The sequence below is a fragment of the Sturnus vulgaris genome, chromosome W, assembly GCF_052056855.1.
Source record: "Sturnus vulgaris isolate bStuVul1 chromosome W, bStuVul1.hap1, whole genome shotgun sequence".
In the NCBI taxonomy this organism is placed as follows: Eukaryota; Metazoa; Chordata; class Aves; order Passeriformes; family Sturnidae; genus Sturnus; species Sturnus vulgaris.
The window spans coordinates 34,712,240-34,722,204 of record NC_142282.1 but is presented as its reverse complement, the minus strand read 5'-3'; positions in this window follow the sequence as shown (position 1 = coordinate 34,722,204).

Below are 9,965 nucleotides of genomic sequence, written 5' to 3'. Positions count from 1 at the left end.
AGCGGTTGCACGCCAGGGCAAAACTGGGGCCGTGCCCTTCCTCACACCTTCGCTGTGGTGTACTGCATGCAGCTAGAGCGAAGCGAGTACGATGCGAGGGAGAAGAAGGCGTTCTTAGAGTAGCCCCCTGTCACCAGCCCTGAAAGGGCGCATAACACACGCATAAACCATAGATAATGTTCTCTCGTAGGGGAGTGGGTGGAGGGGGAGGGGGGGAACCCGAAAAGGAAATGTGGGACTGAGGGCCTGGAGCGGGGGTGCTCTCTCGCATGGCTGGTGGAGTGGGAGGACAGCCCGGGCTTCGATCTGGCATCTCCCCTGCCACTCCAGCGCTGAGATCCACGTTCCCTGCCGTTGGACAGCGCTCTGCTGCTCTCCAACCTCACCCTACTATCATCGGACACTCTGCTGAGCACCACGACCGATGCCGTGCAGGTGGGAGTCTCTTTCCCATCCCTCTCACCCTGGGTTTCTCTTGCCATCACCCAGCCCTCTTCAACTGCGCAGGACCTGCTGTGCCCCCACAGCACCAGTAACTGAGTGCAGGGAGACAGCCTGCTGCCAAAAGGGACTGGAACTGAGCTATATTGTGCTGTTCTGTTGTCAATTTCTATCGCTGTTGATGTTTTATGCCTTGTTAGATACCAGTAAAGAACTGTTATCCTTATCTCCACATCTCCAGCAGGAAGGCCTCTGATTTAAAACTAAAATAATTAATAGGGGTGGGGTTGCATACTGCATCTCAGGAAGGATGCTCTTGCCTTTCTTTAAAAATCTCTCTTTCAAACCAAGACAAAGCCCCTAGTTCTAGAACCAAGAATCCAGGAGTTGCTCATTCCCGATGAAAATCTGTCCATTTCATACCTTTGGGGTTTTATGCTTCTGTTCTTTGCCTGTCTTGAGTGTGGCTTTCTTGTGAAGTCACGGATGTGTGTTTTTACAACACATTTCTTCTGATTACATGGTAATTGCATGGCATCAGCAGACATCTCTGAATGTCTCTTTAAAGTATGCTTTTTACTCTTCTTAGAAGACCTTGTCTTCTTCTTTCCTTCACCCAAAAGGTGGGCTATGTGAGCCTTCAAAGAACCATCATCTCAACAATTAGAATTCTTTCAAACCTACTGAATGGAGAACAGCAACAAAAAAAATTTAAAAAAACTATCACGCGAAAGACAGCAGAAGAGAAAGGTAAAATAATGAATCCTACATGCCACATGCATAACTCTCTTCATTCGAGGCTATTTTTAAAATGAAAAAATAAAAAAAAAATCATCTTTTCCTCAGGGAGGAAAAGTGGAGTAACTGGATTGTGTTGCCTTGCTTACAGTTACCAGAAAAGTCAACAGCAGAGTTGAAAACTCCTGAAGCTGGCTAACTACACCTCTAAATGTTTTACTACTGTGTTATGATTCTGTCTTCAGTTAATAGAACCTGATATACAACAAAGAGATGGGAGCACATGGAGATGCATTGGAGAGCCTACTCTGGAGGTAACACATTCATTTTTTACACAAACAAATCCAAATTAGAAATGTTGAAAATGACCTGGGGCCATTTCAACAGCCAGCAAACTGACTAACACAACCAACCTTTGGCTTTGATTCAATCCTTTGCTTGTTTTACCTGGGCCTTAAAGATCTGTCTGCAGCCTTCCTCCCTGCAAATATATCACAGTCGTCCTATTGAGAAGCCATGGCTCATCACAGCTGCTTGGCCAGGCCTGCTTCCAGAAGAACTGGCAACTACAAGCTGGGAGCCAAGAGATACAACACTTCACTTGGAAAAGGGCCTTCCATGAATCCTAGAATCCCAGAATGGTTTGGACTGGAAGCGACCTTAGAGATGATAATCTTCTTCCCACATCCTGACATGGGCAGGGACACTTTTCCACTAGTCCAGGTTGCTCCATGTCTGCTCCAGCCTGGCCCTGGACACTTCCTGCCATGGGGCTCCCACACAGCCTCTTTGAGCAACATGTGCCAGGCCTCAGCACCCACACAAGGAAGAATTCCTTTCCAATATCCCATCTACCCCAGCCCTCTGGCACTTTGAAGCTATTCCCCCTTGTCCTGCGAGTCCAGACCCTTTTCCAAAGTCCCTCCCCAGCTATCTTGGAGCCCCAGCAGGCACTGCAAGGGGCTCGAATGTCTCCCTGGAGCCTTCTGTTCTCCACATTGGACACCCTCAGCTCTCCCAGTCTGTCCTAGAGTGTTGTGTTATGTTGTTTAATGTTAATTTTCCTTCTGTGTTTATGGTTCATCCCAGTTTCTTTCCCCTAAGTTAAGTGCATAATGGTTTTCCCCTTTCCCGCCCTTGTCCTAGTCAGTCATCCTAAACCCCTCCCCTTTATCTGGAACCTTCCCTGTCCCTCACCCTAAACCCTGCCCCATGGCATGTCAATCCTTTGTAGCCCCTCCTTTTGTTCTAGAAGTTTCTGTGTCAAGCATTCCCTCTTGTATTCATGATTGGTTATATTGTATGTATCCCCACCCTCGGTTTGTGTTATTGGCTCAATGTACCCCTTTCCCCACCTTCTGTACCTCCCCCCGTTACCCGTTATTGGCCAGAGTTTTGTGCCTTCCCCTTGCTCCTCCCCCGTACTTAAGCCGGTGTAGAACCCATTCTAACTGCCTTTTGCGGTTCCCTCTCCCAACCTCCTGACCTGTTACCTCTTCCTTCAATAAATCCCTTCCCCCAGAACCGTAAAAGGTCTCTCCTGCGACTCTTTATCCCTCCCTGACGACTCGTCCAGGCGTAGCTGTTGCTACACCCCTTCTGCTGCTCCCGGAGTGGTGCCGGGGCGGGGCCACTCACCGACGTAGCCTTCCCGGAGCTAGCCGGTAGCCCAGGTGAGGTGGGCAGCGGGTGGAAGAAACATCACTAGAGCAGAGGAGCTCCAGCTTTCCAAGCAGCTTAGCAGCCCTCTACCCATGAAACTCGACGCCACCGCTGGCCTTCCAGGCCCTACGGATATCGCTTCCGGTGTCGCTCGGCATCACTCCCGGCTCTCTCCCCGCCCCCCATGGGGCCCTCGGGAGATGCCACTCAGACGCCACTCCTGCCGCTCTCAGACCAACGGGCGGCGGGAGGCCAGCTCAGCCTCCTCCACAATCCACAGTGTCCGCGGCGGCTGCTGCAGGCTCATGGTGGCCCACAAACCCGGAAGCAAAGCTCCGGAACTGAGGATCATAGCCCCACATTTGTGTTCGTCTCTGCACAAGGCAGGCCAGAACTGCCATGCCCGAACCTTTCAGTTCAGCATGAGCATGAGAATGCACCTCCGCACTGGGGGAGGAAAGGTCAAAGAATGCTCAGACACCGACTCTCAACTAAATGCCTAGGCCCTTGCCATTTCTGAGGCTACAGTAACGCCTCTTTCGCATTGCGGGTAAGAAATGCCATTGTCCTGGTGCGCAGCTAAAGGCCCAGCACAAGCAGGCCAGGGGAAAAGCTCGGGCAGTGCCCTTCCTCACAACTTAGCTGTGGTGTACTCCATGCAGTTAGAGCGAAGAGAGAAGGACGACAGCTGGAAGAAGGACTTCTTAAAGTAGCCCTCTGTCAAGCAGCCCTGAAAGGGCGCATAACACACGGCGTCTTGCTGCCCTCCATTCTACATACTCGCAACTCCCTTTGCCGACTGGAAAAAGTTGCTACCAGAGCAGAGAGGGCCAGATTGAAGAGGCAGTGCCTAGGTTCACCTTCTACTTATTGCACATAAGCCACGTCCAGCTCGTCGCTGCACTCTGTATTTCCCTTCTCCGTGGCATTTACCGTGGTGCTCTCTGCAACTCGGAGCCTAGAAGTGACTGCCAATGTGTCCACAGTCTGCTGCAAGTGGAACCAAGGAGCAGTACAAGCAGCAGAGCTTCATCTTGTTCCTTTCGACTGCTAGGGTCATGTGGGAAGGCAAGCGAGAGGCAGCCACCTTCCTCTCCTAGTAGCCTGTATCATAGTGCACACAAGAATGGTACTTGTGCGGCTTTGTTCACGGCCCTCGCCCACTCCTGGCGCAGCTTTCACTCCCCCGCGGCCAGAAGCCGCTGAAGCGGCCCCATAGAGCAAGCAGTGTGCCGGCAGCCAAGCACTAGAGAATGCTGCTTCTGCCCAAGCCCGCCTAGGGCGGGCACCTTTGTTCTCAGAGCTCCGTGCAACAGTCTGCCTCTCTCGCAGTTCAAATGGAAAATGAAAGCTTTTTGCCTGCGCCCTTCACAGAGATCTGTTGCCAGGACGAGAAGGTCTTGTGGCCGGAATTCGCCCCTGTCACGATCCTCTGTTAATACAGAGCGGGGGTCATGATGGTTCTTTTGATCTTAAAGGTACAAACAGGAAAAGTGCAGGGGACAAAATCAGTTTATTCAACAGCAGACAATCAGTTTATTCAACAACAGCAATGCATTTCATCAAATGCCAACAACTCAGTTACGGTAAGGGGGAGAGGTATAGGAAACAAATATAGGGAGAGGGGAAGGAAAGAAAGGGATGGGGAAATAGCTACCAACAGACGAGACGGGCGTCCTCATGGGTCATTCGATAGACGAGTCTTCGTCCGTGGGGAGATCTCAGGGGTCTTCTCCAGGGGGTAGACGGGTCTTCATCAGTGGAGAGATCACAAAGGGTCTTTCTCAGAGGATCGCTCTTTTATAGTCCTTCTCCAAAGCGAGTGGCCTCTGGGAAGATTTATGGACCATTGTGTGGTGCTGCAGGAGACAGGTACTGTCAAGCAGTCCTCACTTGGTGGTACAACACAACCTCTGGTTGGTGCCATGAGAGCACAGTCCAGTGAACACAATACACCAGCACACAGTCACGAGCACCCACCTTGGCCGGGCCAGGAAACCATTGTTCAGAGTCAGCCTCGGTGGGGGGTCCTCGACATCTCCTTGCGACGGTCGGGAGGCAAAATCGAGGGGAACTTCGGACCAACCCTTACACCACCCCGTGACTCACGATCGTCGTCAAGAGCACCCCTTCGTAGAGTTGTGGTGGAGTCTTCAATTGTGGTGTCTTCAGGACTCGTCCAAGTTGGTAGCATATCCCGGAAAACAGAGACAGGAAAGTAGGAAAAAGATAAGGGACAGGATAAGGAAAAGGAGAAAAAAGGAAAACAAAAAAGATCAATTATATTCAAATTATGATTACTAACAATCTTAAACAATTTGTTCAAGTCTTTAATTTTTCAATTTTTGATTAGAAATAAATCAAAATTTTAAAGCAAAATTTTGATTAAACAATTTTAATTGCAATTTGAAGATAATCAATTCTAGTTAAAAATCATATTTTATCCTATTTGAAACCTTGTGTCAATAACCCTAGGGATGCCAACAATAACCGATCTGGATACATCTGTCACAGATGCCAATTGTGCTAACCGTTTCATTATTCTCCAACTCATAATGTATAGGATTGCTGATAAAACAAAACCAATTAAAACCAAAATCAAGAGAACAATGGTGGGATGACACAATTTGTTCAGGACACCTGTAGCAGTAGGTGACCACCCAAATAGAGTATCCCACCACCTGTGTTCAGCATCTGTCTTTACCCTTTCCAAAACACGATGTATTTTTTCCACATTGTGATGAACAGCTATTAGAGTTTTCTGTCCGTTTTTCTTGATCTTCTCGAAAATTTCGATCAAATCTTGGTGGAGCATCAATTGCTTCACCAGAGAGAGGTTCATTCCAATTGGAGCGGGCAATAGATGGTGAATCAGTGTGTAATTTGACTGTAAAAGATGGTGAGAAGTAACTGGGGCTACATAGGAAAAATCACATCCTGAAATCCTAGTAAAGTTACAGACACAAAAGTTTGAATGATTCTTAGTATTCACTACCAAATTTTCTATGAAAACATTTTCACAAGCAGTTCTAAAGCATGTACATCCATTGCCTACATATACCAGTACTGTTTCAGGAATTTCGTTTGGATGAATTTCAAAATTGCAAACATTCTGTTGTGTATCCAAGCAAATATCTTGAGCTCTGATTGCATTACTTTCACAGATAAACCCTTGTTGTTCCCGGACAATGCAAGTTTCCAAATTGACAGTTTGCCACTTCCCACCAATTTCACGGGCCCATTCCCTATGCTTGGAAGGACAGAGAATAGCTCCGTCATGGTTCAACCCTAATGGAATGATGGGGAATATTGAATGCACTGAAGCATTACGAATTGTAATGTACAGTACAAAGGCTGTGGCAGTGTTTGTGCTGGGATTATAGGTAAAATTTACTAAGTTCCACCAGGACTAGAATTATTTTTCAAAATCAGTGGCACTGTCCCAGACTATCTTTTGAATTTCAGTGGGAAAAGTGCCTTCCTCACCTTCTCTTATAATTAAAGCAGCAACCGACTGCATCCACAACTGGGTCTGGATACCACTGAGAGCCAGAGAGATGTTATTTTGTGTAGTACCAAGTGCATCGATTTTCAATTTGTGGTCATTTACATTTACCTTTTCCCAACTTGGTAATATGTCTGATAACAAACACTGTTGAGTCCCCAAAGCTGTTAAGGATGTTTGCAGGGGCCGTTGTAATTTGGTTACATCTCCAGCTGTGGTAGCCAATTTATTTATTCGTACTTCTGAATCAATGCTATTCAAAATTCCCAATCCTGTTCCCACAACACCGGTTATGTCTCTTGCCATTCGTTTTTTGGAAGGATTCCGTTTCCGCAACCAGGTTGTCCATCCCTCAAAAGAAGTCTGTAGAAAGGGTGAACAAGCTGGCTGAACTTCTGAGACATTATTTTGCATCAGCAATTTGATTTGTTTGAGAGACCATGCCGGATAAAACAATATTTGTTGTTGGCCAGTTTTTCTAATTACGTATGGCCCAAATTGAAAAATCGTAGGGCTCAACACAACCGGTGGTTTGGTGGGAGGTGTTACAACATTAACATCAAGTTCCCCCCAGTATTTTGTATTGTTTTTTCCACACATGACTTTAGAGGAAAATTTTATAGCAGTTAAATGTAGCCAACAGTCTTGATTTTGGGTTCTACAATATAAAGTCCAGCCATGGGGTCTTATGCCATAATTGTATGCAGGTTCGGTGAGTGATCCAGCCACTAATTTACAAGTTATTGCGAAGTCATCACCTTGCGTCACCACAAAAGGAGGGAAAACCTTGTTTTTGTCATCCAACACTAAGGGGGTGCTTACACCATGGTATGCAACTACTGCGGTCAGTGTGGGTTTTTCTATGGCATTTATTTTGAACCTATAGGTCAGACCTTTCAAGCTGGTCTCATCTGTTGTGTTATTCTGCCAGGAGCATGTTACATAGGTTGGTCTGGTTAAAGTTATGCCAACAGTCAATAAGTTCATCCGCACAAAGCTTTGTAACTTTGACGTTGTTGGCGTCAGGGTCCAAGGTATAGTTACCAACCTTCCTTTGGCCACAGCACAGTATTAGGGGGACTTGCTTTTTACATGTCCATACTGTCGTGGGGCAGAGACTCGCCGTGATGTTAGGGTGCAAGCTACTAGTTATATCTGATTTTAAGTAATTCCCGGCGATTGCAATGGTAGTGGCTTTCTCATGAAGGGATTTCTCCACTTTTCTGCATCCTACCTTGATTTCTTCACCAATTGTTCCTATTAGTGCCCTAGCCCAGTCCTTTTTGTCCCAACCCCAGTCACTTGAACGGTATACCTCAGAATCGTGCAGTACTACGGTCGCAAGGCTTGGGTGACGATCTCTGGGGTAGGGTCCTAAAGCACTGGTATATCTGATGGAAGCTTCAGACCACGGCCACTCGGCCGAGTTTTGGCCATGGTGTTGTGGTAGGATACAGAGAAGTATCAAAAAGGTGATCATGGTTTGTCCAGTTCCCATGTCCCTGGGCGTTCTTCTGTGAAAAGTAAACACAACAGAGTCTGCCACCAAGAGGCAGGAGGTCAAAATGATGGAACAATCCAACGGGTACTTATCCAATGCTCCTTTCCCAGAGCATTGGTGGCTACCCATGCATATTTATTCAGAGGAGTTTTTAGTACCAGTGGTACTTCTCCTACAGTAGGGAGGTTTACTAAAACAGGTTGCCCAGGGTAATGGGCTGGATTTTTAGGATCCTTAGGTCCCTGTAGTGCAGGAATGATGCTTGGGGCTTTTGGACAAAAAGCAGTTATTTTGGGACACCCGTTTACCCCCCATCTATCATTTATACCTTTTACAGCTTGCCATAATCGAAGATCCCAACTTCCCTCATGTGGTTTTAGGAGTCGCTTCAGAAGACCATTGGTCCTTTCTACAATCCAGTTGGCTTGAGGGTAATAGGGGGTGTGAAAAGTCCACTTTATTCCTTCCTCCCTTGCCCATTCCTGTACTACTTTAGCAGTAAAGTGAGACCCATTATGAGATTGAATCTCCTGTGGCTTTGGAAAAGTTCCAAACCATTCTTGTAATGCCTTAACAGTGTTTTCTCCCATAGCTCTGTTAAAGGCTTCAGCTTGAGCTAACCCTGATATTATTTCCACTCCTACCAGCACGAAATGTTTACCACCAGACTTCTTAAAGGGACCGATATAATCTACCTGCCACGCGTCCCATAAGCCTTTACCTTTCCTTAAGTGCAAAGGGTCATCTTCCAAAGGATGCCTTTCTAGTCGTCTGCGGCATTGTTCACAAGCTGATATGCATGTTTTACACATTTCCCTGGTGACAGGCCAGCCACGAGCAAGGGCTTCTTTGTACAAATCTTTCGCACCTGTATGTGGTCTTTTTATATGCAGCCATTCTAGCAGGTGCTCCCAGTCCTCTGCAATTTGTTCCTTTTTTCAGGGGACTTAGTCTTGCTGACTCATCAGCAGCATTATTCCACTCACCAGCCAAATTTCCATCTGTCTGATGAGAAGCCACCCACCCCACAGCAGAGTTTCCTTGATTGGCTATATCTAGAATTTCTTGCCATTTTTCCTTATGCCATACTGGGATCCTGTTAACTTCCCAATCATTTTGCTGCCAGAAAGGAAGCCACTCTGTACATCCTTTAAACACAGCATAGGAGTCAGTGTAAAGACAAACAAGAGAGGTATTATGTACCTCATGCTTGAAAACACTCCATACAGCAATCAGCTCACTAGCCTGAGCACTGCCTTCTCCCTCGGTAATAATTCCTTCACCAGATGAAGTATGGAGAGCTACTGCCCTGTATTTCCACACCTTTCCTTCTCGTTTAGCAGAAGCATCAGTAAACCAAGAATTCACTGATTGTTCAGGGGAGAAAGGAGGGGCCACTTTAATTACTGAGGCAGGTTTATCGTGGCTGCTAGCCAAGTTCTCGGTTTCTTGTATAGCCAGATTTTTTACAGCTCCTTCTGTTACAGAGAAGATGTTACAGTAATGTTCTATCTGGGCATACCACTTCCTAACTGAGGGTTTCTGGGCCACCCCGTCAGGGGGAGGGGTCCCGCTGGTGACTGTTTTAATAACTTTAAAAGGGCCTCTTAATACAATTGGTTGCTGACGTGTAATTTTCTCCACTTCTATGAGAGCTATGCTGACAACAAAAAGCCCCTTTTCCCAGGTAGTGTATCTTTTTTCAGCATCTTTAAAACCACGAGAATAAAAACCAACAGGCCTTGTAGGGCCTTCTGGGCCTCGTTGCCATATGTGCACTGAGAACCCCGAGGTGGCAAATCCCCATTCTACCTGGAAAGGATCTGTGGGATGAATAGAGCTTGATGTGCAGTTGCTTCAAAAATCAGCAGTTGTAATGCTTCCTCCTGAGAAGGAGTCCAATCCCATTTTACCCTTTTCCTCAGCAAGTCATAAAGAGGTCTAGCAATAATTGAAAAATCAGGGATGTGTTTTCTCCAAAACACTAATAATCCCAGAGCTTGTTGAAGCTCTTTCCTGGATCCAGGCATTTTAACTTGATCTAGGGAGGTTAGGGTATCAGGTGGAATGCATGTCATACCTCCTTTCCACCAAATCCCCAAAAACTTCACCTCCTGA